General features: G+C 45.7%; 1 protein-coding gene and 1 non-coding gene across 4 annotated transcripts in view; one reads left to right on the top strand and one right to left on the bottom strand.

Moving 5' to 3' along the window:
* COL15A1 (collagen type XV alpha 1 chain) overlaps window positions 1–27206 on the top strand; it is a 301360-nt gene that overhangs the window by 16814 nt on the left and 257340 nt on the right. The window lies entirely within an intron of this gene.
* LOC128332224 (U6 spliceosomal RNA) lies at window positions 18648–18754 on the bottom strand. The gene has a single exon (XR_008310630.1). It is a non-coding gene; the product is annotated as a U6 spliceosomal RNA (small nuclear RNA).

Consider the following 27206-nt stretch of genomic DNA (forward strand, 5'->3'; position numbering starts at 1 on the left):
GCTAAGGGGCTCGCTGTCCACCATGCTTCCCCGCTGCAGCCGGGTATGGGTGGGGAGGCGTCTCCCACCATGGCAGTTGCTTCCTGTAACCATGTCGCTGGGTGGACCCCATCGAACCTTGCCCCCTGTTTGTGTAGGACACAGCACCACTTTGAGTAAGAGCACCAGGTTAGGGTAAAGAAGAACTGGTGAAAAATAGTCTGCCTCTGTGCAAGCCATGATTCTACAGCTGAAATCCTATGCCCTCTTGCTTGGGAGAAACCCCTTGGAAGTGAATAATTTTCTTCTGAGTAAACCCAGCAAGCCTGCAAATTGTTCTCAAAACTAAAACAAATCAGCTACTTTTTTGTAATGCACATATGCTTTAAACCTGAAATGTCAAGATAAGATCTCAAAACAGGCTGTGGTTGTGAGAATGGCACCTTGCTGTTCCCGAATGCAAGACAGTGTCAAAAACCAGATTGTGCGAATGCACACCAAGCCTATATGTTGTGAAGCCATTGTAGTCACCATCTGGAAAGCACCCTGGCAGACATTTTAAGCCCGCCTTTCCACCTAACCAGCTAGCTAGGTGATTGGAAATGGGCTGAGGGCCACAGGAAAGAAGACTGTCTAGGTGTGGAAGTGAGATGCAAGCCTGGCAGAGTCGTTGTGGCTGTAGAAGGTGGAATGGTGAGCAATTGAAGTGTGCTTGCTGGCTTGTGCAAAGGTCTCTGCCACAAAATGTGGTGACAGCCAACAGCCCAGATGGCTTTAAGAGGGGTTTAGATAAATTTATGGAGGACAGGTCTATCAATGGCTACTAGTCTGAGGGCTATAGGCCACCTCCAGCTTTAGAGGCAAGATGCCTCTCATACCAGTTGCAGGGGAGCAACAGTAGGAGAGGGGGCTTATCCTCACCTCTTGCCTGTGGGTTTCTCAGAGTCGTCTGGTGGGCCATTGTGTGAAACAGGATGCTGGACTAGATGGGCCTTGGGCCTGATCCAGCAGGGCTTTTCTTGTGTTATGTATTGGTGCAAATATTCAATAAGAATGTTTTTTTTTAAGAGGGGAAACAAGGTACGGGTGCCTAGAAAAGCGCAGAGCTAAAGAAAAGAACTCCGCACTCCTCAAAATGTGCTGTGTATCCTCTACTGTGTCGCCACAGCGCAAGCTGTGTGATGCTTGGAAGTACTACAGCAAGTGTGCAAGTGTTCTAAAGAGCTGCAAATAAAGAAAAATTGGTTTTGGCAACAAAATTACATGTCCAGGTGATCTGCAGGTACCATGCAGGAGCACACAAAGTGTCACTGCAGGATGGGAATGAAGGAGTGATGTGTAGGCAATGGGAAGTGAAAGGGGTGGGGGACTCAAGAGAAGATGGATAGTGATGGGTGTGGGGGAGGAAGGCTGCAAGAAGCTAGGTGGCCAGATTTGGCTTTTTAAAAGCCAAATTCTGGCTTATGGCCCATTTGACCCATGAGTATACCCCTTAGGTTCTGGCCACCCCGGGGGAGATGAAATCTGCAGTTCTTCAATATGAAAGCCTCTTGTGTGGATGGAAGCAAGTGGAGAAGCAATCCATGTGGACAGCCTGTGGTGACTCTTGTTTGCATTTTTCACACTTCCTTCCCCAGTGAAATTCCTCATCTGGAAAGCCTCTCACTCTCTTCAAGCTGCTTTATAAACTGATCTTCAGAGAAGGGGAGAGGCAGCTGAAAAAGCAGCTTGAGGCTGGCATTTCTTCCAGGGCCCCTCCCCTTACTGTTGAGACTAATGTGGGATTATTCCATTTTTGGTAGACCAGCAGCAACAGGGTCCTAGCCAGTGACTGTAGCAACATTTTGTGAGGCATTGGGGTGAGGGATAGATGTAGGCAGCCACCACTAGCCAGAACCCTGTTGCTGCTGTTGGCCCACCAAGGATAAAAGAAATCTGTACATGTTAGTGTGGTAAGGGGAGGGGCCCCACATAGCTAGCAGCCATTGGCTGAGCCTCCCCTGGTTGCCAGGGCAAGCATCTATAGTGAGCCCACTGCAGCTTCCCAAGGGGGCCACATGCTGAGGCTGGCCCTGAATATTAGAGTCATGCAAAGTGTTTGGAGAGCCAAATGACTACACTTTAATTAACCCTTTCTCCCTGGCTTGGTTTTGCTGCCATATTATATGACAAAGATTTATGTACCACTTTTCAACAAAGGTTCCCAAAGTGGTTTACACAGATATAAATAAATAAATAAATAAATTTTATTCCCTGTCCCCAAAGGGCTCACAATCTTAAACAAAACATAAGACAGTCACCAGCAACAGCTGCTGGAGGAATGCTGTGCTGGGGTTGGATAGGGCCAGTTGCTCTCCTGCTGCTAAATAAAGAGAACCACCACTTTAAAAGGGTGCCTCTTTACTCAGCCGGGGAAGCGATTACAAGCGCAACCTATGATTTGGGTTTTGGCCTGCTCTCCATCTTAAAACTCTTTGAGATTATTGCAGGCGATGGGAAAAAGAAATCTAGAATGCATTCTGGCAGCTGCCACTGGACGATGACTCCTTTCTTACAAAGCTGCCAGTGGCTGAAACCACAGCCGCTTGCCCTATTTATTTTACAAGGTCTTTGTTGTATTTCAAGCTAGTTTAAAGAGTGGTTTGTACACCTGTGTATCAGCTGTGCTGGAAGTGGCCATGCACAAACAGATCTTTAGAAAGAACAGAAGGAGAAAAGTTAAGACTGAAATTGCTTGAACTTTTCAACAAGCATATAAGTGCACATAAACTATGGGAGGCCAACAAAACCAAGTTCAGTTTTCCTAAAGTAAAGTTGTGCCCTCGAGTCAGTGTCGACTCCTGGCTTACTAATGAAATAAAAGAAAATACTTTTTTTAGAAGGCTGGGGAAAACTGCTAGAGCTGTGGAAACTACTGATATGACTAACAAGCAGTATAAAACATATTACACAATTAGGTCAAAAGATGCAGATCTTGCCCATTATATAGGAAAAATAGGCAAAATAAGCAAAAATAGCCTCAGTGATTCCACAATGAGTTGTCTTTGGGACCTTTACATCAGTTTGGTTGTAGGGTTGCCAGATTTACACCTGCACATTTTTCATAGAGGGCTTTTAGCTCGCATCTCCTTTAGAATAAGTACAGCCTTGCTGGATCAAGCTCAAGACCCATCTAGTCCAGCATCCTGTTGCACATAGTGGCCTACCAGATGCCTCTGAGAATTCTATAGGAAGGGGGTGAGGGCATGCCCATTCTCCTGCTGTTGATCTCCTGCAACTGGTATTGAGAGGCATTGTGCCTCTGAGGCTGGAGGTGGCCTATAGCCACCAGACAAGTAGCCATTGATAGACCTGTCCTCCATGAATGGAGGTTGTGCATTCACATATCAGCCAGATTTACCCAGAAAACCATGGGCACTATTGGGGAGCACTTCACACGCGATTCGGGTTTTTCATGATGTGTTAAAAGTTGTAGCCCGATTTATATCCAGGGTAAAAAAATCCACTTTTTGCATTGTTGTTTTTTGGGCAACATCAAACTTGTAGTAAAGCTTGCTGTATGAAAAACTCCCTGGAGATTCTGCCTTTGCTTTAGAAGCATGCACCTGTGATGCTTCCTGTCCTGGAATGGGGTTACCAGATCTGCACTCACTGCTTATTTCTTTCATCAGTTTTCCCAAACTTCTGAAGCCTGAGGGAATTTTTTCCTAGATTAAAATTGGAGGTGCATGTCACTCATACTCAAAGAGAGAGAGAGATTCTCAGTCAGCTCCCAGGACAGTGGGGGTTGTCCTTGCAACTGTGGGATAGCCCAGTTAATATTGCCTTGTGTCACCCTGCCTTTTGCCCAGTCAGTTAGCACCAGGGGTGGGACTGTGCTTATCCTTGTCTCTCCTTACGCCTTTCCTTATGTTGCTGCCCATTATTTGATCATCTATCTATCTATCTATCTATCTATCTATCTATCTATGAAAATTTTCTTATATTCTGTCTCCTCCAAAGACTATAGGCAGTGAACAACAAATGCCTAGCAAAACAGGTGGGTCTTAAGAAGGCCCTTAAAAGCAGCCAGGGAGGGGGCTGAACAAACTTGGGGGGTGGGGGAAAGAGTGTTCCAAAGAAGAGGGGCAGCCACAGAGAAGGTCCTCCTGGGGGCCCAGGCACCATGCATTACACCAGGACCTGGGACACTAAGGAGGGCCAGCTGAGAAGACCTCACAGGCCAGGATACAACCAGCTGAGAGAGGTGATCCTGGAGATATACAGGTGCTGGGCTCATAAGGGTTTTGTAGGTGAGAACCAGCACTTTGAATTGGACCCAGAAGCGAACAGGCAACCAGTGCAGCGACAGTAAAAGAGGTGTGACACTACCAAATCTACAGCCACTCATAAGGAGGCGGGCCGCTGCATTCTGGACTAGTTGAAGCTTTCAAATCATTTTCAAAGGCAACCCTAGATAGAGCGCATTACAGTAACCCAAACGAGAGGTAACAAAGACATGAGTGACTGTTGCTAGGGCCTGCCGGTCGAGAAAAGGCCGTAACTGGCAAACCAGCTGAAGCTGGACAAAGGCACCCCCGGCCATAGCTTCCACCTGCTGTTCAAGCAGGAGCTGAGAGTCCAGAAGGACCCCCCCAGATCCATCCTTATTTGATGGAATAAGGATCAATATTGCATGGGTTCTTCCTGCTCTGATAGGCACAGAGTGATGGATGTAGCTAATATGGCGATTCTTCAAGGCACATGTTAGCTGTCATGTGGCACATAATTTGGAGACCCTCTGCTTTATGTGCTCAGGGGCCTAGGAAAGGTACTCTTGACACCTCCTACCCAGTTCTTCCACCAGTCTGCTCACCCATCCCCCCCCCATTTTCTGCAAAGCTAATTTAGAACTGTGATGGTCCTAGAAGGCAGGAGAAGAGGATGGACAAGGGGAGCTGAGGACAGAGTAGAAGGTGCAGCAGCTGGCACCTCTCGCAGAGCTTTTTAAAGGTATAGGCACCTTCCTCATTTAAAGACCTGGGAATCTAGGTGCCTCATGCCCCCATTCCTCCTTTGGTCCCTTCACAGGCCCTCCAGTTGTAGATCAAAATTGAAGCCCATTTGGCTAGTCAGTAGAAGAACCCTATATGGCATACCATAAACTTTAGGATGAAAGAAGTAAAGAATCAAGGTTCCTCCCTCAAATGTATCAGGAATGGATCCCATTAGCCTTGGAAAAAGGAAGACGTCGCATCTCCAAAGGAATACAGCTCTTGGCGTTGTATCTAGGGTACTTTGAATCACTCTGGGATAGCAGAACTCTATATGCTGTTACTGCAAGCCCTTCCATAATCTGGCCTCTAATACTCTAGACACTATTTTTAAAGCAGCTGAGACTATAACAGCTTTTTTCTCATGCCAAAACACAGAATTAGTCACTCTTGTATAAATTGTATTCCACCTAGTTCATTTTTTCCAGGTGACCAGTTTGCTAATTCTGTACTTCTTGGAGCAGATGGATGATGGGTTGGATGTTGCTCTAAGGTTTCCTTTACCCAGGCATTGCCAGCCTAGCAGAATGTGTTTTGTGAAGGGCAATCCTTTACTTTGTCAGCTACATCATAACAGAGCAGGTCTTGCTGGCAGCAAAATGGTCTTATCGCATGGTGGGTTGACTGTTTGTGATAAAATGCTCCCCCGGTTTAGCCTACCTTCCTTAAGGAAAGTAAGCTTATGAAATCACTCAGACTTCTGTGTGTCCGTGTGTGTGTGTCTGTGTGTCCAGCTGTGTGTATGTGTGCCTCCTATCAACTTTGCAATGCCTGGACCAATATGAACCAAATTGGGTACAGTTGTAGGGATACATAGGGACACTTCAGCGGCATAGATTGTGATGTAATCCACCCCAATTCAAGATGTCATACACGTAAACGTTTGAGGTGCAAGTGGGCTAACATGTGAATCACCTTTCAGATTTGAACCAAATTTGCTACAGGTGTAGGGACGCATGTGGTTGGTCAAGGGTGTATTTTGTAAACATGTCATCCACCATGATTCAAGATGGCAGACACATGAATGTTTAAGGCTGAAGTGGGCTAACTTGTGAGGATGGTATTTATCAATGAAGATTATAGTGAAAGGAAAGTAGGCAGGCTAGTTCTTACCAAAACAATTTGTTTAATCTCCTACCAGTGTCTCATTTTTTTTTGGCTTTAAAGACTCTGGGGCTATTCTCACGACCAACAAAAATCAGGCTACCAGAGGCTAGCCCGATTTCTGTTGGTCGTCAGGACCACCGGGCTTGCAGCCGAGCCCGGTGGTTCTGGAGCGGCTAACCTGCTCCTGTAGCCCACCCGCAAACCCGCACTGTAGCACTCTGCAAACCCGGGCTATCTGCTCGTGAGTAGGCGCGGCTCCGTGGCATGGCGATTCGTGAGTAGACCCCCGGCCAGGAGGCTTAAAAGCAGCCTCCCGGTTCAGGGGTCTCCCCAGCCCTCGCCGGCTCCGTCTTGGAGCCGGCCATCGTGTGGGCGGTTGATCTGGCCGCCCAGGGCTCCCTCCCTGCTCATGAGCGGGGAGAGCGGGCTTAGCCCGCTCTTCCTGCTCACTTTCCAAAACCGTGTCTCACAGATCGTGAGACCCGGTCCTCTGTTTCATTGTATTTCCTGTGATTGTGTCAGAACTTCATATTTGGCTAATGGTTGCCAGGGAGATATCTGGGTGTGAGATATCAGGACTAATGTATGCAAATTGGGAAACCCCACTGTTGCAGTTCTCCCCTTACTGGAGTAATGCTGAGATACGATCCTCCCCATCTCTGGCAATTTTCAAAAAAACACCTGAAAAACCATCTTCTCGCCCAAGCTTTCTCAGCTTCCTAATTTTTTTTAAGGTTTTAATCTCTGGTTTATTTTTAAATTTTTAAATTGTTTTAAGTTTTTTTGTATATGTTTTTAACTTGTTTTATGCTATTGTTAACTGCCCAGAGACAAAAGTTTGGGGCCGTGTACAAATTTGATAGGTAGATAGATAATTGGTGTCAATACTTGGAGATAAAGAACTCTGCCTGATTTTCTACTCATTCCTAGTTCTTATCTTTGCCCTGCTTTGGTTACACACTGTGCACAAGGTTCCTTGGTTTTTGCGGGGAGTGTTCAGGCTTGAAAATGTGTCCAGTCCAGTCCTGCCTTAAACGATTGGTGGTCACAGCAAAAGAGGTGTTTAAAAAGGTTTTAAAGATGGCTGGCATGGACTGGAACCTGGAGTGTGCATTTGGCACTCGGGCAGTGGCACAAGGTTTTGGGCAGTGTGGATAGCTCCATGAGATACAGCGTCATGACACAAAATATTGGGGTCTCACAAGAACAGGTGTGGCATTTGAACATGATTTCCATTGTGCTGCTGACTAAGGATGCTGCCTGTGGAACATAAGCATAACCTGTAGAGGCCTCAGTGATTCAGATTTTAAGAGAACTTTGGTTGGGGCGAACCACCAAAACACAATCCTTCTAGTCTGTCTAGTCAAATGATGGTAAAATTACTTCTTTGCCTTCTTTCTGCAGAAGTAAGCAAGGGTTAAAGGTCTGCCTGAATGATTCATTTGCAAGCAGAAGGTGGTAAATGAAGTGAATAATCACTATTATATTTCAGAGGCTTAAAGCCATGGTTCTGATGAAGCGTAGACCACTCTGCCTCAGACTCACTCCTCCTCCTGGCATTGTCTCTTGCCATAATTCCTATGTCCAAGCATCTTCTCCTAGTCCTGATTTCTCCTTGCTCCCTTTTCTATGACTCTCCTCTCATGACATCAAGAACTTCCTCCTTGCATCTCGTGGCCCACTGCTGCCTCCTGTCCAGAGGGGCAGAGGAAACCTCTTGTTTCCTTTGCACATCTGTCCCTTGTCAATTTCTCTTTTTTCCTCATGCCTCCTTCACCACCACCTACCTTTTCACCAATCTCCATTTTTTCAGTCCTCAGCTGCTCTCTTCCTTCAACAGGACATGAATCTGAGCTCCTTATCCCTCAACTCCTCTGATGTTTGTGACATCATTGTTTGTGGCATCACTGCTGTCTAATATCAGCACTGCTCAGCCATTTGTCTTGGAGATTTTACATCCATCACAAAATAACTCAGAGCATTGCAGTATAATCAGATCTGTTATCTTCCAAAAGAATATTTCTCTTTCAGCTAATGTGAAAACATTTTGTGGAAACCCTAAACACCTTTTCCTACAAAATACCACCATCAGATGTGCATCCATTTAATAGCTTTGTGGGACCCTCATCCCTGCCAGGCAGGCAATTCTATGTCGAAGGGGCTGGGCGCATGACCAAGGAGCATAGGGCAACAAAGAAGGGGGAGATTTAAAAGGTCGCAACAAACCACCTCTTTTATTGAAACAAACGGTCCCGTGTGAGATTACTTCACTTTCCTTTAATCATGTCCATGGAAGAGTATTTTCTCTTAGCAGCCTGGGTTTCTTCACCCTCTCCCTGCCTTTCTTGTCCTTTGACTTTTTCTCTCTCTTCTGATGCTAAAAGAGATGATACAAGAAGAGAATGATACAATTCTCTTGTTAACTCCATGGGGGAAACTGTCTATTAGGAATGCGCATGAACCAAAGTTCGTGCACAGGTTTGGCCCCGAACTGGTTTGGCACTGGCATGGGGGAGTGGCGAGCAGGATCTTTAAAAACGAGGAGAGCAGGTTGTTATCTGCTGCAATGGTGCTCCCCTCAAGAACCCACGCTCGACACTGGCACACATATGGCATCCGTGCATGTGCAGATGCTATGTGTGTCCTGGCACAGCGTGCAGATTCTTGGGGGGCGGGGAGTGCCATTGCAGCAGGAAGCTGCATGGGATGATGGAGAGCAGGTAACGACCTGCTCTCCTCCTTTTTAAAGCTTCTACTCACCACTCCCCCAGGGCAGTGCCGAACTGGTTCAGACCTCACCCAAACCAGTTAAGCACTGAACGTGTGCATGAACCTCAGTTCATGCACATCCCTAGTGTCTATCGCCCTCAGGTTTCAGAGTTGAGCATCTTTGCTTCCTCTGAATTGCCGGGTATCTCCTCCCGGAATGTAAGGGAGGACTTCTCCCCATGTGCCTTCCTTCCTTCTCCCTTCTATGTTCCTAAACCGTCCCTTCCTTCCTCTGTCTTAAATGCTGTAGGAAGAAGAAAAACCCAGGCGGCTTTTCCAGAAGCCCTCCCTGCTCTTCTTCACAGCTGAGGCTGATCTCTTAGTGTCTCCTTCCCCATAAAAGTCCACCTGAGTTTCTCATTCATCACAATAATACTCATGGTCAGTGTTGGAGGCTGACAAATTTGGATAATTCCTGGGACCCAAACCTAAGAAACATCCCATCAGCTGACATATTGACTCTTTCTTAGCAATGGGTCCCGTCATGTCAGTGGCAGTGTTCACTAGCTTGTGAAGGCCTGAAACCAACAGTGATCCAGGGTTGTCTGGGGTGACACAACAGACTCTTGAGGGGCTGTTCCTCCACGTGTTCTGCTTCTATACACACACACACACACACACACACACACACACACACACACACACACACACACGTTATGCTTTTGCTTCCACCCACCTCAGCTTGTTGAGATTAAGCTACCCTTTCAAAGTTGCAGCAGTCGCTGATTATACTAGTTACAATTTCAACCTTTAAATGAAAAGTCTTATTGTAAACCTGTCAAGAACACTATAGTGCAAGTGATACAGATAGCCTGCAAAGTCAAATGTTTTGCTAACAATTTGGCCTCAAGCTGTAGTACAGCATGCTGCTGTACTGCAAAGCAGCCAAGTCGAGGGCAAAGGATGCACCCAAACGCCAACTAAGCTGTTAGGCAGGGAAAGCACACAGCGCAAAGCTTTATAAGGAGTAGCCTGGTCAGCAATTATGTAATCAAAAGGAGAGCAGAATGGAATTGTCGGCCTTTTCCTAATGTTAAAATCAGGTTTGGCCTTTTCCAAACGTTGAAATAGGGTTTAAATGGGTTCCGGAGACAACCAAGTCCAGAGCGTTCCACGGTTTAAATAGTGTTCAAATGTTGTAGTAGCTTTATTTTTGATGCCGTGATTAACCCTAACAACATAATGATTAGCCATGATTAGCTGTGATTAGCCCCCAAAACATAAACGTTGGCATAAAACATAAAAATTTTGCTGACCATCACATATTCCTTGTTTAGGGGTGCTAGGCAGAATAACATTTGGAAGGTTTCATCTGAATAATAATTCTGAATAATAATTCAGATCCTCTTGCACTCCCATGCAACTGCCGTGTTCTAAAACCAAAAGAATAACCTTGCAGGAAAAGTGTTCTGCTAGGGAGCAGGTAGTCATTGCTAAGTTGGCCCGTGCTTTGTGTCATTTGGACAGTTACCATGGACTCAGTCAGGCATGTGTTTCTTTAGATATCCTGGCTTCTTCAAGGATGACCTGACCTGCTTTTGAGCTCTCCAAGAGTGCTAAAGCTCATAAATCTATACCATAAGAGTTCAACTCTGGCCACGTCCTGGAAAAGCTATGTAAGCCACTCTTGAGCTTTTGAGGATTGCATTATCCAGAGATTTGGGTTGGCTTGTCACCAGTATGCTGATGATACACAGCTCGCTCTCACTCTCTCTTGGTTCCTGAGGAGGCTGTGGAAGTTCTGAACTGGTCTTGGCAATCAGTATTGGGTTGGATGAGGGTAAAGAAGCTAAATCTTGGAAGTACTTTTGGCTTTGACAGTGTGCGAGTGTTCTAGATGGGGTGGAACGTTCCAGCAAAAAACCAGTGTGCAGCTTTGCGGTGCTGCTGAACTTGCTGCTGATCCTGGATGGTCAGATAGTGGCTAGTAGTGCCTCTTACCAGCTCTGATTGGTACACCAGCTCTGCCCCTTTCTAGACAGTTGGGTCTGGCTTTGGTCATTTATGCCCTAGTTGCATCTAGATTGGATTGCTGTAATGTGCTCCAAGAGGTGTTGCTGTGAAAGACAGTTTGGAAACTTCCATTGGTTCAAATTGCAACTGTCATGTTTTGACCTTTTAAAAGCCCCAAATAGCCCAAGATAGGATACCTTAAAAATGGCCTAATATGCTGAGGTCATCATATGCTCATATGCTGAGGTCATCATTGGAGTCCCCTCTGTATTCTTCTGCCATCTCAGAGGTACAAATAATGGGTAGTGAACAAATGTCAGGGCCTTTTTCTGTTGTGATACCAAGATGATGAAGCCACAAAAGAGGTGTGGCTGGTTTTGTCGCTGCTTGCTTTTCAGTGGCAATTAAAATACATTTCTTAGAGTGTGTTTTGTAGATCCTTAGTAATGGATAGTATTGTTGAAAAGTTTTGTAAATGTTTGTTATAGGAACTTAGCAAGCTGCTAAGTCAGAGTGTTGGTCCATCTAACTCAATATTGTCTATACTTATTGGTCGTGGTTCTCCAAGGTTTCAGGCAGGAGTCTCTCCCAGCCCTACCAGGAAATGCCAGGGAGTGAATCTGAGAACTTCTACATGAACGCATGCAGGTGCTCTTCCACTGAACTATGGCCCCATCCCTTAAGGGGAATATCTTACAATTAGGGATGTGCCTGAACTGTGGTTCAAAGCATGATTCAAGCACTTTGAGGGAAATTAGAAAGGGACCTTTAAGAAAAAGGAGAGTGGGTGCATACCCCTCTCTGCTGCCACTTCCAGCTTCCTGCTGCAGCAGTGTGTATCCCCCCAAAGCCCTGAGCACCATCAGCATGCACAGGGCAACTGCATGGGCGGGCTCCATTTACATGGTCAGCAACACCATACTGATCACCCAAATGGTACGTATGCATGCATGGACGACCCTGTGCATGCTGACTGCGCTCAGGACTTTGGGGGACATGTAGCACCCCAGCAGGAAGCTGGAAGGGACAGCAGAGAGCAGGTAAGCACCCGCTCTCCTTTTTCTTAAAGATCCATTTCTAATTTCCCTCAAAGTGCTTGAACTGCACTTCGAACCGCGGTTCGGGCACCTCCCTATTTACAGTGCTCATACGTAGGCACCCATCCAAATGCAAACCCAGGCAGACTCTGCCTTGGGTACAATTCATCCTTGCTACCACAAGACCAACTCTCTTCTCCAAGAGATTTGTGGAGTGATTTTTTACATTGTGTTTATATCTTATACATTTGAATGGAAAAGTGGGATGATAATATCTAGGATGACATTATTTTTTAAGTAGCAGGCTATAAATGTGATAAATGAATACAAATGTGTTGCAGTTTGGGGATCAGTAGACTTTTGAAGTGACTGGCTTCTTCAGCATTCTAGGAATACTTCCAGACAGAGTGTTTAATTGAGGTGTTTGGATTGTCGCACTTTATTGAGTCACTCTTTATAGGAGTTCATATCATGTCGTCCATCAACTAACAAACCATACTTTCCCCATGCTGAAAGTGTTATATTTAATAACACAGAAAATCCAGTTTATACAAGACAAAGTTTGTGCACTCAGGTATAGAACAATCATGCTACAGCTGTCCTATTGAGGCATTCCTGGAGACAGCATTTGTTCTGGGCATTTCCTGTTTCTGTGGGATGTGCTTCCTGTCTAGCAATGGGAGACTTACACTAATCCTTTCTTAACTAAATGGCATTATCTTAATGCCTTAAAATTCATTTAAAATCACAGCTGTAGGTGGGAGGGAATTGGTATTGGAACTGTGGCAGGGAGAAAGGAGTGTTTAATCCTTTTCTGGATGAAAATCCCCCCTCCCGCCAACACAAACGCACACACACACACACACACGTTTAGACTGTGAAGGGGAGACTGTGGAAGTGGAGTTGCTACTACATTTCAAGCTGCAAGTGCATCAGCAATGACTGGGTGCTGCTAACTAAAATGCCTAAGTCTATAAGCACAAACAAATGAAATGAACCCGTGTAGAATGGGCAAGGTACAACAATGCAGAGGCACAATGGAAAGTGAAGAAATACTACATGTAATCTCAAACTGAAGGCATCCAGAAATCAGCAGCAAAAAAAATACAACAATGTAGACTAGTTACAAACTTCCCAAGGGCAAAAATGCAGTCCCAAAAGAACAATAGTACAAACACTCGTAATGTTAACAAACTGATGTGAAGCTGCTGGTGCCAGTTTGCTGAAAGTCCATCCTCCAACACAGAGAGGTAATCCCCTCTGCGCAGACCTTGGAATATCTGGAAACTTTGCACTGGAATCTTGAAGCTTGAATGAAGACTTGAAAACTTTCTTGTAGTTAGAATGAAGACTTGAAACTTAAAAAACTTGACAGACTCCCTAGATGATAGTCTGTTTCACATACATCTTCATCAGGCGTTCCTAATGTCTATACATCAATGAACATAATAATGTAACATCAACAGTGCAAAGAACAACATGACATATATATAATGCAAATGGAGCCACACCAACCTTATTTGAGGAAAAGCCTTGTCATAGGAGCAGCACAAAAGTGCCTGCAGAAACATGCTATAATCCTTCATGAGCAAACTAAACCTTGGACTTAAATACTCTCTACAAAACTCAATTGATCAAATGTGGGGTGAAAATAATTAGCCAGCTGGGCTCATCTTCATGCCCCCTGATCTGAAAGAAACAACCATTTCCATAAAGCCATAGGAATGTATCTCATGGGCTCTTAAATGCTGTGAGGTTCCCTCCAAGGGAAGATCCTACCACCAGAGGCGTAACGATCGGGGGGCAGGGGGGGCACGTGCCCCCGGCGCCACCCCGGCGGGTCACTTGGGGGGCGGCAAAAAGTGGCTCCCCCCGCACCCCCCTGGATCGCCGTCGCAGGCTGCGCAGTTGGGAAGTGACGCCGGGCCAGAAGGCAGGCTCGGCACCGCTCTGCAATAGTCCTCGGCGGGCGATCCGCCGCACTGCCGCTCAGCCCGCTACTAGTACGGGACATCGGCAACGCCGCGGGCGACCCACCGCCAACGCCGCCTGGCCTGCCACCGACAAATCACCGCCGCACGCCCACCGCCAAATCACCTCCACCGCAGGCGATTTCCTGGGGGGCGCCGCGCCGCCACCAGGTATGTGGGGGCCGAGGGGGCGGCGGGGGGGCGCCCTGGACGCCGTTTCCCCCCAATACGCCACTGCCTACCACATATATGAAGAAGCCTTATCACTAAACGCAGCACCAAAGTGCCTGCTAAAAATGCTAGACCCTCTTAATGGACTTAACCATGGAGTAAAATACAATCCAGATAGATCAATCAGTAACACGATGGGTGGAAATGTGAAGCCAGCTGGACTAATCCTCATACCCTCTAATTATAAGCCAAACACAATCACAAAACATACCTACCAAAAATAATACATGTAATGGGCCCATACATGAAGTGAAATACTCTCAAATGGAGAATCCTATGTGTATCCCTTAGAATAGCACAGGGAGAGTTACATTGAAATAAAGTTACACTGAAATTACACAAAGTTACATTGAAATAAAACCTAAGGTAAGAAGAATTCTTCCACAAAAAATAGCACCAATGGGGCAGCCAGTCTTCTATATTATGACCTCGAGCACCTGAACTACAAGGTCTTTTACAATGAATGTGCACTTCAAGATGGGTGTAACTAAATCAGGAACCAATGGTGGTGATTCTCCAGACACAACTGCTTTTCATCTGTCTTGGGGTCCCTTGCTCCTGTGAAAAGAATGGGGGCCCCTAAACTGCCTCCAAACATGGTCTCCCCTCTTGAATATATCTATCATCACCGAAAATAGTGGAGGATTCCTCCTTATCTGCACCCTCAAAGTGTGATGTGCTAATGGGTTCCCTCCATCTAGCCATAGTATTAAGTGTATTAAGCGGGGTATCTGGAGCAGTGAACCAGTCATAAACATGGCCTGATACATAATCTTGACTGTCTCTTGTAAATTTCCGATTTTTAAATTCTTTGAGTCTCTCCTGAAACTCTAAGAAATTCGCATCTAGATCCCCGCCTTTCTTGTTTAAGTCTATAAGCAGCCTATGAAACTGCCAACTCTTCAGTATTCGCAAACCTCAAAATTGGCAACCCTAGCTGGACATGACACACTAATAGTGACACAGAGAGAACAATGTTGGAGAGGTCTATTAAAATGCAAGCAAGTTTGAAATATTAGGCTGTGAATTCAAGAGCATGGGAAGGACATGCTTTTTGGCACCTTAATTCCATAACTTATAATATCCTAAAAAAAAATAAAAATGCATGTAATTCTGCTATCTACTGAGCTTTATAACAATGTAATGCAGCACTTGGAAGCCTAGTATATCTTCAGGCCTCATTACAAAAGAAGTGAGCAACATTTGTAAGTAACAGACAATGTGTTGCACTTCCCATCTTGTACTGAGAATATTTTGGCCTTCTCCTTTTGCTCTTTGAAAAGCTTTAATTATTTCTCTTTAGCATCTGTGTTTTTCTTATTTGCAAACCTATGCAGCAATTGCCTGCTGTAAATACAGTGCTCAGCAACGGTCATGGAGAGTAAATATTTGTCTCCCGCCCCCTGCACCCCCCCCCCGCCCCCTTGGATCTATGCACACACACAGCAGTGGTCAGTAGGCTGTTGACATAAACTTTGTGCTGCTGAACCCTGAACTCCCATGAAATAATTCAGAATTGCCTTAGTCTCTTTGTTAGGAAACATTCTTTTCACACTGCAAGAGTTCTTTAAAATGCTTCCACTACCCCATTCTTCATGCTCATGGAGTGCTCCTACCCACACACACGCCCCTGATGTTGAACCCCCTCTTGTTCCCCATACCAGCCAGCTCCCTGAACCCCTTGCCAATTGCATGTTATCTTCACTACCTCATTCATTCAGGGACTTGCATCTGACGGAAGCAGCAGTTGCTCCGAGGGGAGATGTTAGACATTCAGTATACTTCAGTGGCACTGTGCATTGACATCTGTTGGTCACCTTGGTGGATTTCTGTGTGTAGGTGGTCGACTGATTGTGGTGTGTTTTGTGTGTGTGTGTTTCCTGTTTGGGTCACAAATGCAGTGGGTGTAAATAAGAATGCATGAAAGCAGTCATTTTCTGTATGCGAGCAGGCATCTATCCATAAATGTGTGGAAGCAGATGTTGAAAGGAATGGCCCAGTACCTCCAATCCTCTTCCAAGAAAGGAAACAATGACTACAGTTATGTTTTGACTCTAAACAGCACTGGATTAGCCCTCTAATTCCATTGCTTTTGCATACAGAATATTGTCCCTATGCCCAGCCATTCACATTAAACAAGGGCCTTTATGGCTTATAGAGCATCTTCAGGGTGTTACCAGCTGTGCTGGCTGGCTGTCCTTGTGCAGTCTACCCTAATTTTATAGCTGTTAAAATTCTTTCCCTAATCAAAACAAAACCAATTATTTTGGCTTGGAAATGGCTCATGGGTAGTATGCATTGGTAATCGGAGGGTATCTGATAATATTTGTGGAACATATTATTTACTAAATCAGATGTATTATATTACGTTTTAGTTTCAAAATTAAACATGTGTGCATGCTGTACTTTGTATGAACATGTGCTGACACAGTAAACGTACCTTATGTTTACCCTGTAAACTTGAACTTACTGTTAGGGGATACAACCACATTAAAATCTCCTCCTAACAGAATTTCTCTGTCCATATTATCAAATTTTTACTGATTCAGTTAAAGAAGAGGGGTTTGATTCATTAGGGGCATATAAACATCTTATTAGACATCATGCTTCATGCTACCAAAAACATAATGAGGCTATTCACACGATGGGAGAAAATCGGGCTAGTGGAGGCTAGCCCGATTTTCTCCCATCATGAGAACCACCGGGCTCAGCTGCGAGCCCGGCGGTTCTTAAGCGGATCACCCGCTTAAGTAGTCCAGTGAAAGCGGGTTTGCAGAGCAGAGAGCTCTGCAAACCCAGTTTTGGCCAACGTGAGAAGCCATGGCTCCTCATGAGAAGACCCCCGGAGGGGAGGTGAAAAGCCGCCTCCTGGCTTGGGAGTCTCTTCCAGTATGCCCTGTGCACTTGCGCAGGGTATGCTGGAGCTTCCGGGGGCCGCACAGCCCCTGATCTTCCCAGCCCTCTCCGGCTCCGTAACAGAGCTGGTAGTCATGTGGGCGGCCGCTTCGGCTGGCAGTCGTGTGGGCGGCCACTCTGCTCTCCCCGCTAACCCTTCCCAGGCAGCTCCCACTGATCGTGGGAACCGCCTCAATGTCTTTCCAGATCCAATCAGATAAAACCAGGGGTACATGTTTTCTTATTAATATAGCAACTCTCTTCTTTTTCTTTCTCCTCTTTTTTTTTTTAATAGCAGGCTGCATGGGCCTCACCCAGTTCTAATAAATACAAATCTCTCTCTCTTTTTAAATATGCATTTCTTGAAGAAGAAGAAGAAAACCAGAAATGATCCCTTTTAAGCAACCTAGCAATTTATTACACTTCTTGGGAGCATTTAAACCTTTAACATTAAGTGAAACTATTTTCAGATAGATCATGTATTAGATAAGATATATCATTTATAAGGTCAGAGGAATAAAGTTCTGTAGAGCGAACTCCAGAAATTAGTCTCTGCAACAAACCCTGGGGCCAGCCCTTTTCCTATATCTCATGGGACCTAACATCAGCGGTATCATCAAAGCCTTATTTACTTGCATATCTTCCAATGTGATACATACACTCATGTGCCAGCAATACCCTTTTGCCATTTATACTGGTCGGACTAAACTGGCTCCACACAAGAGAATAAATGGACACAAATCAGACATTAACAATTACAATATTCAGAAACCAGTGGAGAAGTACTTCGGTCTCCCTGGACCTTCTGAAACAGACCAAAGTTGCCAAACTTCAACATAAAGGTTTCAAAGGGTTAGGAGGCCTAAGTCTAGAAAGGCCTAGTCTATAAAGCTGCTGAATTGGAATGGATTTGCAAATGTGCCACGATTGGGCTTGTGCTTAGCTGTCAGGACCCACCCAGACCCTCACTTGGAGGTCCCCTTGGAGGACGAGGAGGAGGAGGAAGAAGAAGAAGAGAATGCTTCAGCTGAAACAGCTCAGAGGAGGAGGAGCATTGGAGCTCTGGGGATTAGGTGTCCCCTCAGTGAGGCTCCTGTCCTGGCCTGCCCCAGAGCCCCCTCCATCACCTCAGGATCCCAGGAGCAGAGGCAACGCTGTGTCAGGGCCAAATCCCAATGCTGGAGGCAAAGTGCCCAACTGGCTGCTTGGGGCCTTCCTCCCAATGGGTCTACTTGGAGGAAGGGGATCCGTGGGGTGTTCAGACAGCGGACAGCATTTTCCACCTCTTTTCATGACAATTGACCTTCAGTGTGTGAAAAAAGAGTCTAATAAAAGTTGTTCTTTTGAACAGTCCTGAAAATGGCAGTGAGGGAATATTGCAGATTTAGGGGCAGCCGTGTGGAAATCAGTGTGAGTTGGAAGTGTGGCTATCTGTTTGGGAGCTGATCTTCAATGGAGTTTTGCCTTTGCACACATTGAACTCTACTGCAGATTTAATCAGCTAATCTCCAGGGATATTTTTGTAGGTTAACAAAATATGGGTTTTGATGCAGATAGCAAAGGAAAAGTGGGCAATGGTATCTCCTGGACAAACCAGAGAGGTTTGGGGTCTTCTTGACATCAGTGGTGAGCAGAAACTGCAGGGCGGCACCCACCACAATCAGGACACTTCTGAATATATCTCCTGCATGAATTTGTGTGTTATCCTTGTGCAGGGGCCATACTAATCTTCTCTGTATCGTTCCAATTTTAGTATATGTGCTGCCGCCAAAGTGATTACATTATCCAGGCAGGCCGGACAACTTTTATGTAAATGTTCTTCTTTCCGACTACTGTGTGGCCAAATTTTGTGCCACTTTTTGTAACATCAGGAATCAAATGGTTAACCCTTATGTTATGTAAGGTACATGTGTTATTCTGGTGGTGGGTTGGTAGTTTAGTATTATTCAGTATTATTTATTATTATTTATTATTGGAATATTTTTAAGATATGCTGCCTGTTACTGTTGATTATTGCAATTGCTGGCTGGTCGTGGACCATAATAAATAAATGAATGATGATGATATATCCTGTAAAATGTGACACAGAGGGCATCAGCACATAGCGATTCAAGGGCCATTCAGAAAAACAAACCATGGTGCACAAGTATAAAAAAGTGGTGTGCTACAACTCAATGGGGCTATTCTCACGATCAGCAGAAATCGAGCTAAGAGAGCCTAGCCCACTGGGGCTGGGGATTATGGGAGTTGAAGTCCAATAACATCTGGGGACCCACACGTTGAGAAACCCTGGTGTAAACCACCGGCCTCGCAGGCAAGCCCAGTGGTTTACAAGCGGGTCACCCGCTTCTATAGCCCTCCTCTTAGCCTGGGTTTGCGGAGCAAGCACTCCGCAAACCCAGGCTATCTGATTGTAAATACTCATGAGTAGACCCCCGGAGGGGAGGTGAAAAGCTGCCTCCTGGCTCTGGGGGTCTCCCCTGTATGCCCTGCGCGTTCGCACAAGGTATACTGGAGCTTCCGGGGGCTGTGTGGCCCCCGAGCTCCCCAGCCTCCGCCGGCCCCGTGACGGAGCCGGCAATCGTGTGGGCGGCCGATCCGGCTGCCCAGGGCTCTCTCTCGCCCAGGGCTCATGGTTCTAAACCAGGTCTCACTGATCGTGAGACCCGGCTCAATATCTGGCTATTCAAGGAAGACCTGCACATAATTTTTTTAAAAAAATTATCAGGGCTAGATTGAAAATGACATTTCTGGGAGTTCCATGGGCTGTGCACGTGCGTGCGTGCGTGCACACACACACACACACACACACACACACACACACACACCTCCTTCCCTTCTATATCTGGTCACATGTAAATACACCAATGGGAAAGCACCTCTAGCACTTTACCCCATTGGCCAGTAAAGGAATGTGCAACCTGGCAAAGTACCCCAAAGGGAAGCAGAGAGGGGCTTCCCACCTCCCAAACTCCCTCCAGAGGCCACAAAAATATAAAATATTTAAGCACATGAAGTAAACTGTCAGCAAGTCACTCTGTCACCTTGGAACTCTGCAGGTTTGCTTCAAGTGATCATGCCCAGAACTGGCACATCTTTTTCCCCAGTAAACTGAAGCCAAATATGTATCTATTTGTTTTTAAGCAGGACCTTTTGCCCTTACATGAACTGTCAGGTTTTTGCATATCTACAGAGTGTACAGTTTCATTTAAATCCTGAACAAAGTCTATGCAAGCTTGATAAATGTCTGCAAGTAATCTTGGAGCCTGGACCTAAAGGTCTTTGGAGCCCCCCCAACATCCCCACTGCAAGTTAAGCATCATCCCCCCACCACACACACACACCATGACACACGCAGTATTTTTAACACATGGGTTCCTGAGGGCACAAACAGCAACTGAACTCACAAGAATGTGAGAATATAAAACAGGTATATTTATGCAAATACGCATTAGCAGAAACATTTCAACACACAACTTAACATATTCCCATCCCACATGTTTCTTTCTCCATTCCCCCACCCCTGTCTTCACTCGGCACCCAGTGCAGGTCACAGCCATGCTCAGCCGCCTGGCATAGCGCAGTCCGGTGGCATTGCCACCACGCCACCCAGGACAGACTAAAGAGGATTTTGGGGGCCCCAGGGGGTGTGGAGGCCCTGGACTCTTACCCCTGGAAGTTCAGGGGTAAGAACGCCTCTGAATGCCTGCCACAGTTGCTGTGACTACCTATGCCACTTTCACATGAGCACAACTGTGACAGTTTCTCCATTATGGTGAGATCTATGGAGCAGCAGATTCACTCCTTAGTCAGGAAATTTGACCTCCTGCCAGGAGGTCAAGTCTCATCTAGGATCCTTGGCTCAAACCACTAAACCACCTTAGTATGATGTTTAGGAATATTGAATCCCAACCTGAGGAATAACTTGATGCTAGGCCTCATTGCTCCTTTCATGGATGTGTGTATTTAAAATTTATGTATTCAGTTTATATACCGCTCAGGGAAGTTTACCTTCAAATAAAAAACACATAATGAAACAATTAAAATAAACAAAAATCAGAGTAAAACTCATTAAAATTACAACTAGATATCATCAAAAGCCAGGCTAAAAGGATGGGTCTTTTAAAAATAAAATGGGTCTTTAAGTCTGTACTGTAAAATATTCCCCTTAAGGGATGGGGCTACTCTGGGAAGAGCATCTGAGGTTCCAAGTTCCCTCCCTGGTATCTCCAAGATAAGGCTGAGTTAGACTCCTGCCTGAATCCTTGGAGAAGCCGCTGCCAGTCTGTGTAGACAATAATGAGCATCAGTGATTCTCAAACTTGGGTCCTCAGGTGTTATTGGACTTTAACTCCCATAATCCCCAACCAAAGGCCACTGAGGCTGGGGATTATGGGAGTTGAAGTCCAATAACACCTGAGGACCCATGCTTGAGAATCACTGAGCTAGATGTACCAATGGTCTGACTCAATATATGGCAGCTGCCAGGAACATGTTCCTATGTTCCTATAATCCTCTTATATCCACAGGGAGCATGTTCCACAACCTAGGAGCGACAGCTGAGAAGGCCCGATCCCAGGTCACCACCAGGAGGCTTTTCACACAGGGCTTTTATTGCAAATCCTGATTAGAGTGTGCCAGTCTACGCATTCACTGGATTTACCCTGACCTCCCTGCAGGCTATCAGGGACCAGGACAGACAGGACTTTGATTTTCCCCAAATGGAGGCTGCAGATTCTGGCTTAGCCCAAAGTATGCCCAGTTTTTAAAAATCCTCTTGTTTCTGAGGATTTTGAAAAATAACCCGGGGCTTGTGTTATGCCCTTCAGTTTTCTCTGTTGTGTTTGGGGTGGTCATGCCAGTAGATTGGGTTTTTTAAAAATAAAACTCAGTGAAGGGGAGTTTGACAGCTGTTTGCGGTATGGTCTGCTCTAAGTTATTTGCAATTGCAAGTGCTGGGGGGAGTGATTGGTGATACTCTGTTGAGGGAGGGGGAGGGAGAAATTCTTGAGTTAAACACAAGCTCAGACTGCAAAATGTGTGTCTTGCTATGTTTTACATAGGCTTTAGATATGCAGAATGGATGTAACCTGAGCCCTTTGTTGTCTAGGCTGATTCAGTTAGGTGTGTGTGTGTGTGTGGTAAACATTATTTGATGAAGGCAGTCACTCACAAAGGCAAGGATTAAGCATCTTGCTGTTTGATCCAGCTGTTTGACAACTTGTTCTTGCTCTTAACTATTTTAAAAAGAAGCTCTCTCGCCTCTTCCTCTGTGCTGGAGGGAAAACCTGGACCAGGTAGATATGAACGCATAGGGAAATGATCTGCCAGGGAGTGCATGGAGGGGTCGACAGCTATGTGAACTGTCAAACTAATCCCCTGAAGTAAACACTTGCGCATCTGCTGTGAAGCAGATTCGCTCTTCAGATACCCCGAGGCATAAAGCCATGTGTGAAAAACCTCCAGATGAACTGGTGGCACCCAAAGACGGACCTGCTTCTGATGGTCTTAATGAGTGGTGTGGATTTTGTAGAAAAAGGCACTCTCTCAGGTAACCCGGACCTAAGCTACTCAGGGTTTTAAAGGTAATAACCAGCACTTTGTATTTTGCCCAGAAAGACATAGGCAACCAGTGAAACTGTTTCAGAACAGGCATAATGTGGTATTTCTGAGATAACCCAGAGTAGGGGTGTGCAATTCGGATTTTCGGTGATTCAGTTCGGGACCCGAACCGAATCACCCCTGTTCTGTTTTGTGCCCGAATCTGGGCCACCCGAATCACCCTTGATTAGGTTCGGATTCGGATTTAATCCGAATCCGAATCGATTCGGGGGGGGGGGGAATACACACCTCAGAAAATAAGGGAATAACATCCAGAAAAACTTCTGAGGTGTGAATTCTCATTCTATGATAGCAAAAGAGATTTTTTTTTCAATTAAACAACTCTTGACCCCACTCTCACTTTTTCACACTCTCACTTACTATGAATATGATGAATGAATGAATCAATCTAGCACACCTTATGAAGAAAAACCTCAGAAATTCACCAAAATTCAGCCCTCTGCCCAATCCCTCTGAAATTGGGGACGGGTGGTAGCCTCCACCCATTAGGCACTATCTACCAGCCCACCCCACTCTTTTGGGGCAGATCCACTCTCTGCCCCCAAACTGCCCCAAAGACACAAAACTTCAAAAATTCCCAAAAATTAACCCCTTGTCCAATCCCCCTGAAATTGGGGTGGTATCCTCCCCCCATTGGGCACTACTACCCCACCCCACTCTTCTGCCCCAGGCCCCACTTTCTGCCCCAATCTGCCCCAAAGACACAAAAACTTCAGAAATTCCCCAAAAATCAGTCCTTTGCCCAATCCCCCTGAAATTGGGGTGGTAGCCTGCACCCATTAGGCACTACCACCCCACCCCACTCTTTTTGCCCAGATCCCATGCTATGCCCCCGAACTGCCCCAAAGTCACTAAAACTTCAGAAATTCCCCAAAAATCGGTCATGAGCCGAATCACCCGAATTTTTCAGCCCCGAAATTCAGGTGATTCGGCTCAGCCCCGAAAAATATTGGGGGGCATCAGGGGTGATTTGGTTCAGCCCCGAATCACCCGAAATTGCTCATTTCGGGCACAGATCGATCTGTGCCCGAAATCTTTTGCACATCCCTAACCCAGAGACCACTGATTCTATCCCACCCCTCCAGCACACTGCTGCTTGGGGTGTCTTACAATGACACAATAAATTCAGTAAGGTAAAATTAAATTGTGTACACCATCTAGAGATATACATATCAGGCATAATATATCAGATAATAAATAAATAAATACATAAAGAAATAAATAAATAAAAAATAAATTAGCAGACAGGTTTTCAAATTAAAAAAACAACAACTAATCAAAGACACCTATAAATGACACCCCTCTGGGCCAGCATGGGGGGGGGCACTAGTGAGACGGCCTTGTCCTTGGTTCCCACCATCCACACTGTCATCAATGGCAGGGCCAAGAGGAGGGCCTAAGACAAGGTTGCCCAACTTCGGCCCTCCTGAAGATGTTGGCCTACAGCTCCCATAATCCTTGGCTATTGACCACTGTGGCTGGGGATTATGGGAGCTGTAGTCCAAAAATAGCTGAGGGGTCTATGTTGAGCAGGCCTGGCCTAAGATGACAACCTGAGGGCCCTGGCAGGTTCATGTAGGCTAATGTGTAGGATAAATTCTACTGGTCAGCCACTTATGTGGAATAAAGCTTTCCTATCAGGTTGGAAAATGTTTGGATGTAAAATGATGTTCAGTTTTGTTTTCAAAGTAGCTGGTATAGAGGGACCCATTACATTCCAGCAGGATATAATGCCCCTGCCTGCCCCTTTAAATTATTTAGTAAATGTCAAGTTTTCAAATTAGCAGTAAAAGAAGGCAGATAATAGGTTGTGGGAGGCAGGGGTGAAACTGTTGTGTGACAAAGCTTTCCATTTAGAATTGCTTGACAGAACCAATTTGACCCTCTTAATACACGTACCAAGAGGAAGCCAGGTATAATGCATTCTTGATTGGCTCAAAACTGAATACAGTTTGGAGACAAATTCTGGAAATATCTACAGATACTGAGACTACAGGCCTGCAGCCAAAGATCTTGAGGAAATTCTTACGATCCACCAAAAGTGGGCTAAGGGAGCCTAGCCCGCTTTTGGAGGATCGTGTGCTGCCACAGGAACCGCGCAGTTCCCAGCAGCAAACCCTCCCAATTTCCCCTCACCTTAGACGAGGTTAGGGAGCGAGCGCTCCGCTAATCCCGTCTATTTGATCGTGTATTGCTGTGGCGCAGCTCTGTGCCGTGGCAACACATGAGGAGACCCCCGCCGGGAGGCTGAAACAAGTCTCCCGGCCCTGGGGGTCTCTCCAGGATGCCCCACACACTTGCACGGGGCATCCTGGAACTTCCAGGGCCCACGCGACCCCCAATCTCCGCAGCCGCCGCCGGCTCCATGATGGAGCCGAAAGTCATGTGGGTGGCTGATCTGGCCGCCCAGGGCTGTCTGGGGATCGTCTGTGGGGAGAGCAGGCTAAGCCCGTTCTCCCCGCAAACCCTCTTAAGGTGGGTCTGATTGTGAGATTTGCCTCCTTGTCTAGTTATTTCTGATCTATAGTTGAACTTCTGTCATTTTATCTCTGCAGTACTTTTGCAGCTGCTAGCCATGTACATCCTTCTTCGCTTTGCCCTTTCTCTGCCCTAGTTTTATTTCCCCGCTCAGATCCCTTAATTCTTTTGGCCATTTAATGTTATAATTTTCCTTTCCTGGTTGCCTCGTTTTCTTTTTTCTTTCAGCTTGCCACAGGGTCTATCTATCTATCTATCTATCTATCTATCATCTATCTATCATATTTGTATACCACCCCAAACTTACATCTCTGGGACCTAGGGTTACCTAGGGTGCCAAATGGAGAGGGGCACCAATGTCCTGGGTCATGTATCGCCCACATGGGTGCCCCCTGCCCCAAGGGTGTGCACACCTCCCATCACTGGAGTGAGCAGGTGGCAACTGAGCCAGTGTTCCCCATTCCTGCTGCCCACTTGATCTGGTCACCTCTGGTCACTGCTCCAGCCTCAGCACGTTATAATCATGTTGTGGGACTGCCTGCCCGATGGGAGACATTTGCCTGCACAGGCGAAGGGGGTAGGGTGCTAAAGCCAGGCTTTGCCTGGGGCCAGCACTGGTCTACCACTTTCCAGGATCTGCAAGGCTCTACCAGTAATAGGCAGACAGTCACCTGGCCAGTGACCCTTACTTTGTCTATCTACCATGCATAGCCCATGTTTCCTTCAAGAGCCTCAGAGTGGCTTACATATGGTTCTCAAGTGGTCTTCCATCCAAAGAGGCATAGAGGGCCAAACCTGTCTAGCTCCAGAGGGTCAAATTGGTTAGTAGAACTGCATCCTGTCTCTTCAGACCAGACACAGGTCCTTCTGCTTGGCTAACCCCTCTATTACATCCAAGTCACTGTCATAGACTTCCCTCTCAGCCCCACAAAATCCCTTGGTGCCCTGAAGTTAGATGTTTAGCCATGTAATATATGATTAAATGTGAAAAATTAAATAATAGAGGAAGTAGACGAGCAAAATGTTGGCTCTTCTGAACTAAGACTATTCATTTGTTTGCTAATACAACATTTCAAACATTTCTAGTATTTGAAAAAGTGCTTAGGAAGAGCTTTTATCTTGTAACCCCTCTCAGGTTGCACACCCCTTCTTCAATTATCTTAATACACGGGGTAATTAATCACAAGTTTATAGTTTCCTTCAAATTTCAGCAAGTGGTGGAAAAGATTCTGGCAGACATTTGTAAACAGGCTGTAACATCACTAGAGCCTTTTATAAATAACAGTACCACTGCAATGTATGGATTTATCTACAAGCATAGGTCGGATTGAAGCCCCCCCCCCCACAATGTAATTATATAAAACCTTGTGGGTTTTTAAAATGTATGTAATAGAAGCCTTTACCTTCATACTGCAATACTAGAACTAAGAGACTTCTTTCTATATACGTTTTCGAATTGCATTTCCAGAAATATATATTTTTATTTTTTCCTTCCCCCCACTCCTTTTTTGTGTGCTTCTAAATGGTAACTTTATTTATTTATTTATTTAGAATTTCTTGTATGCCGCCTCCTCCAAATACTCTAGGTGGCATTTCTTTTGTATTTCTGAATACAATCCTGAAATTTGGCTTTGATTTCTTCAGCAGAGATATCCCAAATCCATTTGTGGCATGTAAATAATGAAAATAGGCATTTACATGGTGGCCAGGTGATTGTTTTCTCTAGGAAAATTCCTAGAATTCGGAAGATAGGAAGCTGCCATATACTGAGTCTGACCATTGGCCCATCCAGCTCAATATTGTCTACACAGACTGGCAGTGGCTTCTCCAAGGTTACAGGCAGAAATCTCTCTCAGCCCTATCTTGGGGAAGCCAGGGAGGGAACTTGAAACCTTCTGCTCTTCTCAGAGCAGCTCCATCCTCTAAGTGGAATATTGACAGTGCTCACACATCAAGTCTCCCATTCATGTACAATCAGGGCAGACCCTGCATACCTTGCTACCACAAGACCAGCTCTCCTACTCTTCTAGAATTTCCAAAAGAAATTACCATAGGAGTCCTCAAACATTTTGGAACACTATAATGGAAATTGCTGTAGATGTTGTCAGAACAGTTACCGCTAAAACTTTGTG

Source organism: Hemicordylus capensis, chromosome 6 (assembly GCF_027244095.1).
Source record: "Hemicordylus capensis ecotype Gifberg chromosome 6, rHemCap1.1.pri, whole genome shotgun sequence".
In the NCBI taxonomy this organism is placed as follows: domain Eukaryota; kingdom Metazoa; phylum Chordata; class Lepidosauria; order Squamata; family Cordylidae; genus Hemicordylus; species Hemicordylus capensis.